Here is an 11152-nt window from a genome sequence, read left to right on the forward strand (position 1 = left end):
GGAAGCAGCGCAGGTGGCTGTTGTGTTAGCTGTTGTGTGAATGGTGATGTGACAGGCCAGGGATTGGTTGGTGGTTAGCCAACTGCCTGGCAGCAGGTGTTAGGAAAACTCAAAACCAAGAAGACAGGGCTTATGTAGCCAACAAAGAGAAAAGGTCAGTAGAGACATGGGATCCCAGAACATTGGCTCAGAGTGCTTCAAACACCTGGATAGCTCCCAGACCTGCTTTGAGTTTCTAAGAACCCCAGCTTTCCTCATTACTTCTATCTCCTGTACTCTGGCAGGAACTCTTGGCTACTTAAAATGGTCTTATCTACAAATATTGAGTTATAAGACCTTACACTTGTTTGCCTTTGCCTTAGAAGGAAGAACTAAATCTATCCCACCATAGGGATCCATAGGGGTGTCTTTCTAGGAAGGGAGGTCTTCTTGTCCCCTTCCTCAGACTGAGAGCTCTGTGTCACAACAGTTGGGGAACAAGTCTCAGAACTGCTTCTAAGCACAGCTTACTTCCATCGTTGGAAGCAGATGCCATTTGCTTATCCTAGCATGGCAAAACCCTGTCTACAAAGTGTATTTTATTTATTCTGCCATATACATCGAGGACAATGCTGAAGAGTCTTGATATGGCTGGCTGTGTCCCCTCCCAAATCTCATCTTGAATTGCAGTTCCCATAATCCCCATGTGTCGTGGGAGGGACCCAGTGGAAGGTAATTGAATCACAGAGGCAGTTACCCCCATGCTGCTTTTCTCATGATAATGTGTGAGTTCTCATGAGATCTGATAGTTTTATAAGAGGCTTTTCCCCCTTTTTCTAGGGACTTCTGCTTGCTGCTGCCAAGTGAAAAAGCATGTATTTACTTCCCGTTCTGCCATGATTGTAAGTTTCCTGAGGCCTCCCCAGCCCTGGAGAACTGTGAGTCAATTAAACCTGTTTCCTTTATAAATTACCCAGTCCTGGGTATGTCTTTATTAGCAGTGTGAAATGGACGAATACACTTCTTAAACATAATTTTTATTATTTTTGCAGCAACAATACCAGGAAACACAAATTTACATACTGCTCCACAGTAAAGTCTATTTGAATCTCCTGACTTAAAAAAAATCTGAGCTAAAGCTGGTTTAAGTACTATAGAAACAACGGGGTGATATGAAGATATGATGACTCCTTTTATAAACTAACTTCAAAATGTTAGCTTTTTTTATAGTCATCAACTCACTCTAATGCTGTACCACTGTGATCTTAACTTTGTTTAAACATCAATCCTTGTGCACACTGTGCTTAAATGAGTCTTGCCATAGCCTTTGGCCTACACCAAATAATAAAATGGTTCTGATCTGACTACACAAGATCTGCTGTCAAAAATGTCTTGCCTCCTCACCTGAACATTTCCCCAGTCCAAAAGCTCTGCTTGTCGTAGTGGCAGTCTGAGTCCTGGCACATTCTGAAGCCAGCTCTGCAGCATAAACAATAAGTTCCTACACGGGGGTTGTGTTTGTTTGGTCAGAGCTTTATCCACTAGGCTTGGTCATCAGCAGTTGGCTGGTTACAAATGCAGTCCTGAGACCAAATGGCTGGAATCCAATTATCCCAGCTTCCTGTCTGCATAACCATGCCAGGGAGGAACATAGTCATGTTTGCCTGCCTTGTCAGGCTCCTAGGATGCAAAGTATATCATTTGGAGAAAACTAACAAACAACAGATCCTCAGATATTTTGATGGAGAGGCAGTATGGTGTGGAAAGAGGACACATTGGTCCAGAATGCAAAATCTCTGGCGCTAGTCCACATTCCGCCTCTTCCTGGCTCAGTATCTAACTCTTCATTTCTCCAAGCTTCATTTTCTCATGTATCAGAGGGAGATCATAACAGCAACAACAGGGTGGTTGGGAGCTTCTAGTGAGATGATGTACGTGAAAGAGCTTTGAAAATTATAATGATGATAATGGTGATGGTGATGACAATAGCAATGATAGCTGACAGTTATTGAGAACCTATTGTGAGAAGGGCACTGTCCTATTTGTTTGATGGTCACTATCTTATTTAATATTCACAAGTGTTTTTGAATAACTGATGACAGTGGTAATGATGCTATTAATAAAGATAGCTAACATTTCTTAAATATTTACTATATATAAGCCTCCTTTTTCAGCATTTTAAGCATATTAACATATGCAGCTTCCCATCATGTAAAATAAGTGCTATTATCATCTCTACTTGACATATGAGGAAAATTAGATACAGAAGTTTGGCAATTTGCTCAAGATCATACTGACGGTAAGAGGCCATAAGGATTCAAATGCAGGCATTCTGACTATAGAATAGGAGTTGCCAACTTTTTTAGAGTTAGCAAACTTTTTCTGTGAAGGGCTAGATGTAAGTATTTTAGGCCTTGAAGCCACATAGAGTCTTTGTTACATATTCTTTTTTGCTTTCCTTGTTTTCCTGTTTGATTGTTGTTATTTGTTTTTATACCCCTTTACAAATGCAGAAAACATTTTTAGCTCAAGGATCACACAAAAAAACACACATATGGCTGAACTTGGCCCACAGAGCTGTAGTTTGCTAACTCTTGCTCTAGAAGTAATTTCTTTTTTTTGAGATGGAGTCTCGTTCTGTTGCCCAGGCTAGAGTGCAGTGGCAAAATCTCAGCTCACTGCAACATCCACCTCCCAGATTCAAGCGATTTTCCTGCCTCAGCCTCCCAAGTAGCTGGGATTACAGGCACCCACCACCATGACCAGCTAATTTTTGTATTTTTAGTAGAGACGGGGTTTCACCATGTTGACCAGGCTGGTCTTGAACTCCTGACCTCAAATGATCTGCTCCCTTCAGCATCCCAAAGTGCTGGGATTACAGGCATGAGCCACTGTGGGCCCAGCCTCTAAAGGTAATTTCTATTTTACAGATAAGAAAACTAAAGATCAAAAGCTTCAGGAATTTAACTAAGGCCATTCAATAAGTGCTGAAATCAGGATCTGAATCCAGTTTTGCTTACTTTCAAAAATTGTGTCAACCCACACTACACTGTCTCCGTGTATGCTGTTAAAATGTAGGATATTATTACCGAGTTAGGGATACTGTACTTTCTCCAGTCAATTTTCAAATTGAATATAGTTTCTCCTCTTGGAACAGACTTGGGGGCCAGATAGCAGGCTGAGAGCTAGCTGACCCCATGCCTAGTACAATGCCTGACACATAGCAGGCATATAATACATAACTCCCTGTTGAGTGAAATAATTCTGATTTCTGATTGAATTCAATCATTCCCCAATATCTCAGCCATTTCCCCAGACTCTTCTGTATTTTGCATTTGAATCATGCCTTCCTTGTAAAGGAAGGCAATAATATATTCCTTAATCCAGTTTCTAGGGAACCTGGAACAATTTATGAGATAATTTCCATAGAACTATGTGGAGGAAAGAAAGATGTTATACGTAGAAATATTATTTTTACAATGAGTCATTGTGCTCACAAAAATGGCGCTAGAAGACTGTACTTATGACTTCTAAATAAATACATCACTAACCACAGGCAGGAAAATAGGGAGAACCTAGTGACTTTATTATAATCACTATTGTTGTATCCACCAATACAGTTTCACATTAAAGCAGGGATTTTAATTGTTATTTAACCTTGGATTTTTATTTCAGGGAATAAATGAACTTCTTAGAAATGTGGCAAAAATTGTGTGCATATGTCCAGATTTTTAGGGAAAAGATCATGGATTTCATCAGACTCTCAAAAGGATTTATTATGCCCTAAATGTTAGCACTACAGTAGAATTGTTTCAGTGTAGTTTACCTTTGATGAGAAAAAGGGAAACACGAAAAGTTGCTGGTGTGTGGTGATCAGTACTAGGTTTTCCAGGTGTCCTTGTCCGTGTGATGCTTTCTTATACTCTCGGGATACTCACAAAGGGTCCCACTCACCAGTTTCCCACTGGCATAGGTGTCTGGGTCTGCAAACCGGTCTGGAAGATTAATCACAGTCCAGGCTGGCCACAGTGACCAGCATTCAGAGCACCCAACAGGGTATATGCAACCACAGAAGGTGGCAATACAGAGTCTCTTCCATTTTATCTTCAGCCCCAAGATCAGGCCCATAGAGACTGGCATAACAAGCCCTGAGTCTATTATTGTGCATTACTAGCACTTAGCACAATGCCTGGCACACAGTGGGTGTCTCCTTAAAGTTTGTTTAAATGAAAACAAGCAAAATGGTGAAATTGACAGCATTTTTTCCTTACATTCCTGAGATGGTTAATAAGGTTGTTTCATTTCTGTTATCTCCTGAGATACTCTATCTATATGGACCCACGTGTCTTTGCCAATTAGAGAATGACTTTTACCTTGTCCTGTTTTTTGCTGGTGGTGCTGGTGATGTTGGTGTTGGTATTATTGTTTAGTTTTATGTGGAGATAGCTAATTTGGATGCTTCTCTTTTGTATGTAGGCCTGAGAACACCCAGGGAGATTATGGTTGTTGCCCCAGGGAACTATGTCCTGTGGAAAAATGTATTAAACAGGTCAGGGTAGGCTCCATTAGGTTTCATAGACAAGGTAGTCAATGAACTTGGCCTTGGTTTTAACTGGCAGGCGATGGAAGAAAAGCATGGTTAGCAGGGAGAAGTTGCACACAGCCTGAGAGCTGAAATAGGAAGTGGGAGTTGGCCCAGTTTTACTTATTGTACTCTGAATTGGGCACTGTGTTGTAGGAGTGGATGACATATTGATGAGAAACTGGGCACTACTACATAAAGTTTTTGAGTAGAGTTGCTGAATATAGAACATTTTAGGAGGGCATAACTTTATTTTTTCTTTTTGTATTTATTGTTGTGTGTGTATGTGTGATTTTAAAAACATCAGCCTGATGGAATGTCCAGATGTAGAGGGAAAAAAGGTAGAAGAGGCCTGGAGCGGTGGCTCGTGCCTGTTATCCAAGCACTTTGGGAGGCCGAGGGGGGTGGATCACAAGGCCAGGAGATCGAGACCATCCTGACTAACATGGTGAAACCCCGTCTCTACTAAAAATACAAAAAATTAGCTGGGTGTGGTTGTGGGCGCCTGTAGTCCCAGCTACTCGGGAGGCTGAGGCAGGAGAATGGCGTGAACCCGGGAGGCAGAGGTTGCATGCAGTGAGCCGAGATCGCGCCACTGCATTCCAGACTGGGCAACAGAGCGAGACTCCATCTCAAAAAAAAAAAAAAAAAAAAAAAGAGGTAGAAGATAGCCGTAGTTGTCCTCATATGAAGTGGTGAGCAGTGAAAGACTACATAAGTTGTATCAAAGTAAGAGAATTTGAAGAATAAATGTAAGAGACTTGGAAGATTGGAAAATAAAAAATGACTTCCTACCTGGAATATTAGACAATCAGTAATAATAACAGTAATATCTTGAATTTGTTGCCCAGTCCTACATATTTTAGAATATAGTATCTTAATGAACCTCACTGGTCTTACTACTTTTTGCCTGGCTTTCTGTTTTTTGTGACTAGATATTTCTCACCTATTAACATAATCACTATCGGTGTTTGTTCAGTGGCCACTGAACAAAATTGATTTATGTATCTCTCCTCTAACAGCGCAAAAACACTTGTCAAGTGAATGAATAAAATTTGGTGAGGTAGTCTAGGGCATCTGTTTCATGAGAAAGCTGAGACCCAGAAGGTAAGTGGCTTGCCAGAATTTACCCAGCTAGTGAGCGGCAAAATGCAAGGTGGAATCACAATCCATGTCTTTTTTTTCCCATTATTCAGTAAAATCATCAGCTGTAATAGGAAGGTCTGAATAGCAGAGAAATGCCAGGAAATTAGAGAATAAATAGAGAATGCTCTCCACCGAGACGGCTACTATTAGATGAGACAGAATTCAAGAATGATTTTGGCCTTTTAGTCTTACAAGTTCAGTGTTTCCAGATGGTTCTGTGCTGAGGAGAGGAGATGCAATAATAAGAGTGACCCTGATAAGAGTACCCTTTCCTAGTTCCTTCCACTGACTCATATCCCTTGACCAACTGCCCACTCTCTAGCTGGCTGGGACAAGAGGTCCCACCAGAAATGGTGTCTCTGCTCAGCGAGCCAAGGCCTTTTAACTTGAAGTTACAGAACCCTGGCTTGGGTTCTCTTTCACAAAGCCTTAGTAGCTGATGACTCACGATCTTCCCAGCGGCAAGTTACTGAGAATGATAAAAAGCGATCACTATAAGGCTTTGGAGAAAGAATGTGGGGTGGTGTGGGGGAGCTGATCTTTATCCTGGCCAAGAATTTCATCATTAAGCAGTGGCATATGGGTCCCTATTTGTACCCTATTGACAGGAAGGCCATATACTGATGATTGCCATGCTAATTCAGGGGACCAATGCCAGAATGAAATGACGTAACCCCCCTAATGACATTCAATATGGAGAGAGACTAAATTGAAATTAAATTATCTGATCTCGACCAAGTTTTTAAAAGTACAGATAATGTCTGCCCTTTCATTCAGGACTCCAGACCAATTTAAATGACTATTCATCCACGCTACTAGACTACCCTCACATATTGTAAAATATCTTCTAATTTCAGAGGGAGTGTCTCTTTAAAGTTTGGTGGCATTACTTCTGTCTCTCACCTTCTAGGCAGCCAGAAAATTAGAGCATGGATTCTCAACATAGACAGATCTAGGTTTGTAGCCTGGCTCTGCTCTTTATAACTTGCATGACCTTTGGTTAGAAACGTAGTCTCGGCGGGTGGATTACCTAAGGTCAGGAGTTCAAGACCAGCCTGGGCAACACGGTGAAACTCCATCTCTATCAAAATACAAAAAATTAGAATTAGCCGGGTGTGGAGGCATGTGCCTGTAATCCCAGCTACTCGGGAGGCTGAGGCGGAGAATTGCTGGAACCCGGGAGGCGGAGGTTGCAGTGAGCCGAGATGGCACCACTGCACTCCAGCCTGGATGACAGAGTGAGACTCCTTCTCCAAAAAAAAAAAGTAGTCTCCTTAGGCCTCATTTTACTTACCCATAAAATGGGCATTATATACAATAATAATAAAAACAATAATAGAAACTACCAATTATCTCCCTGGCAGTGTGTTAATTGCTATCATAATTTTATTTAAATTACACAACCTCATGAGTTAGGTAGTGTTAATACCTCTATTTTTAGCAATACAGAAACTGAAGCTCAGAGAAATTAATTAAGGTGTCTGAAGAAGCAAATTTGCAAATTGGGAAGCAGGGATTCAATCCAGTCAAAACTTTTTATGAGAATTAAATGTTACCAAATATGTGAAGTGTTTAGGTAGTCCTGACTATCTTATATGCTCAATAAAGTTGCATCCTTTTACTGTCTTAGAAGGTGAAGTGAGACTCTTGCTTGGGAGACACATTAATTGGAGAGGATTAAGAGGCATATTAGGAGTGTCATAACAAGACACTGAATGACAAGTAGATACCATTTTCCATGCGTGCAGATTATGTTTCTTCTGTGACTCCACAGCCAAATCCTTTACCATCTCCATCTTCTCCTGAATAGTCCTCTTAGCCTTTGCCTTCTCAGATTAGACAACTGGCACAGAAACAATCACTGCCTGCCACTTCCACCACTTCCCCGCTCCTGGTTTCTCAACAACCCTTTCCATATGACTCCACATACTGCTTCTGAATTTCAAATGTCATGAAATTCAGAGTAATAATAGTAACAGCTACACTTCAGTGAGAGCTTACTGTATGCCAGAGACTGTGTGCCACTATTTATATGCTTTAACCCACTGACGCCTCATCACACTGGGTGGGGAATGTGCTATCATTATCCCCTCGCAAAGAAGAAACTGAAGCTCAAAGAGTTGAGGAACTTGCTTGTGTCACACATTCAGTAACTGGTAGACTCTAGATCTCAACTTATGTCCATCTAATGTCAAAGCCCAAGCTCCTAACCAAAGACAGTTTCTCAATTTACAAATGGCAAAACTTTAGGCAGAAAGGTGCAGAGACATTCCCAGCCACACAGCAAATTAGAAAGGATGCTGCTGAAAAATCTGACATTTTATGACATCTTTCAAAGATGCTTTGTTACACTCTAGCCTGAATAACTCTCACTGGGTCCATTCTACATCTCTGGCTCAGTTCACGCTTCATTTGCTCTATGTTGTCTCAATAAATGCCATTATTGGTGAAATGGAGGCCAATGTCCTCTAAGATTACACAATGTCAAGTAACTCACAAAACTTCAGTCCGCTTCATCACAACTTTCTATAAATACAAAACTTTAAGCTTAAACCCTTTTTCAATAGACAGGACCAAAAGAGAAAATAAACTTGCCGTAACTCGGTGATATAACGGTATTTTAAAACTCTAATCTTTCTGCCACTTGAAAGAGGTGTGATAAACATCTTGATTTTATTCAAAACTGTCACAGAAAGAGTTTTCTCTTATCAGAAGGCTGCAGCTTTTGAAGTGGGTGGAGTACTAATGGCAGAGCAGCACTGAGATTTGGGACTGAAGGGGCAAAGTGGGCTGGTACAGTGGAGATGCCGTAACAATGAAAAGCTTCACATTCTTCCAAACAAATATATCCAATGAATTTATTTGATAACTTCAGTGCACAAAAACCTGTGTTGGGCACTAAGAAAAAAAAATGAGCAATAAGAATTGGCCACAGTCCTCAAGGAGCTCAAAATCTGGTAGGAGAGATCAAAAAGAACATAATTAATGAACCACACTGAAAAGCATATCAAAATGTCACGGGAGAAGAACAAATAAAGTGTTTGGGGATTGGAATAGGTCAAAAACCTCATGCAGTCCTGGAGGCTGGAAAAGACTTCAGGTAGGAGGTGGTATTTGAAATACACTATGTAAGAGGTGCCAGGGGAAGCATGCCCAGTGGAAAGAACAGCAGGAGTAGTAGCTGAATGTGCAAATCCAAAGAGTTGAGCTTATTCTGGAAGAAAAACTCTAACAGTGGACTTACAGAAAGTATTGGTAGGCTATGAGGAGTCCTTGAGGGATTTTTATTGGGGAAATGGCATGCTGAAACTTATGTTTTAGAGCCTAATTCCCCAATCCAGATGAAAGATAATGTCAGTTGTAGAAAGGATGATGTCAGTAAGGATAGAGATAAGGAAATGCATGAGAAAGTCTACTGATTACATAGCCAGATTGATTTCCACTCATTTCTGATAAAATAATTTTTATCAAGAATCACTTTCTGGCTGGCCAATAATTGGCTTTTCCTTCCAATTAGATGCTATTTGGAACTAGCTAAATTGAAATCAATGAAGACCTACTGTATAAATGCATCTTTGTTTGCAGACAGCCAAAACTCCACAGAGAAAAAAAGGGGCAAAGGGGAAAAGTGCACAAGAAGAGAATCCATCCATTTCAAGGATTGCTCTTGCTGCTAACAAGACCAGGCCTCAGGTGGATCAAGTCCCCTTAGATTTGGTGGAACCTGGTCTCCATTTCCAGCTGCAGGTAATTTCTGCATCCTTGGAAAAATTCCAGATTAACTTCTCTGACGTACAGCCTGGTTTTCTGATCCCTGTGATAGGAAAATGATACTTACCTTAACAGGGTTAAATGAGGTGTCTCATGTAAAATGCTTTCACCAAGGCTGACATGTAGTAACTGGTAAATGGCACCAAAGCTACTGAATTATGATCAGCCTTTACTTATTTCTCTGATCCCATCTCCTACCACTTTTTTTTCGCATTAATTAGGCTGTACTGGCTATGTCAAGCACATTCCTGCCCTAGTGCATTTGTATTTGCCTTTCCCTTTGCCTGACTTGATATTCCCTCAGATCAAATATATGCCTGACTCCTTAGAATGCTTGTCCCCTGTCACAGAGCTCACCTCCTCCATCTAACCTTCCCTAACTACTTCATCTAAAACACCCCCTTGCCCATCTCTATTTTTTATTCTCTTTATAGCACATATCAGTATCTAAACTTGCCTTATTCATGTACATGTGTCTCCTTGTTTATTTTCTAGTTTCTGACAAGAGAGAGTAGAGACCTTGTCCGGTTTCTTTATTAGTAGACTTCTGGCAAGAGACCCTGCCTCATAGTCGGTGTTCAGAAAATCTCTTTTTCTCTGAATGCCATAGTGCTATTGAGAGAATTAAACTATAGCAAATAGAAATCACCTAGCGCACAGTAAGTGCTAAATCAATACTAGTCTCTTCCCCTTAAATGAATCTAGAGATGCTCCAACATGGAACTAGGTGATTTGTAAAGAAATCAAGAAAGAGGACATTCTCCCAAGGGTAGGTTAGTTTGGAGGTGGATTCTGCAGGAGGTTCTGGGGTCTGGTAGCAGGTACTTCACAGCCGGTGAAGGCTTAGGTCTTCATTCTAGGAAGGAAGTTTCAGGAGACAGTGTGCTTTCTGAATGGAGGAAGAGATTTTCTAACGGGGAGGTGTGATTCTGAGGAAATGATTGTCACCTGGAAAAAATAGTTCATGCAGTATTATGAACACCGCCTCAGAAAAGCTAAGGACAGGAGGTAAACAAGCACCGGCACAGAGGGTATTCCCTGGTCCAGTGATTGGGCTTTAGGCTCCCAAGAACATTCCATCCAGGGCATAGATTATAATAACCAGAGATGGGGGATCCAGACCTACCTATTCCCCATCCTGCTTGAATCTTTTATGTGATGGAATTCCAGGTAGATTTGTGTATGAAGAAAGGATTCTGATGTGTAAACCTAATTCTTGTCCACCCCTGGCATTTTATATGTGAGAAGACAGGTCCCAAGAGGTAAACAAAAGAGCTAAGTCTATTTTACTCTGGACATTACACTGTCTCCTGACTGCTGACAGGGTTCATTCCATTGTTCCACACCCAGAAGAGATGGGACCTAGATTTCATTACACATAACCTGGGCCTAAGGGAGACGAACTCCAGGCTCTTGGATGGCTCGTGACATGTCCCCTCCAGTTTTTTTTTTCTAAAGGCTTCAGCAGGGATGCACATGCTTAACCTCAATCCAAGACCTCCAGATATACATTGTCACACTGCCTTAAATGCCTCCTCGTGGTTTGTGCTCTGAGAGTAGCTGGACAGGATCCCCATCCTCTGCTCATGAGGTGACCATGTCATAGAGGTCTGTCTTATTGCTGGAGGCCTTGATGAAGGTGACAGACAGGCAGACAGGTAGAATCTGGTAAAA

At 41.2% G+C, this 11152-nt stretch overlaps 1 protein-coding gene across 1 annotated transcript in view; it reads right to left on the bottom strand.

The window, feature by feature from the left end:
• HTR4 (5-hydroxytryptamine receptor 4) overlaps nt 1–11152 on the bottom strand; it is a 329389-nt gene that overhangs the window by 26038 nt on the left and 292199 nt on the right. The window lies entirely within an intron of this gene.

This window comes from Pan paniscus, chromosome 4, assembly GCF_029289425.2.
Source record: "Pan paniscus chromosome 4, NHGRI_mPanPan1-v2.0_pri, whole genome shotgun sequence".
Taxonomy (NCBI): Eukaryota; Metazoa; Chordata; class Mammalia; order Primates; family Hominidae; genus Pan; species Pan paniscus.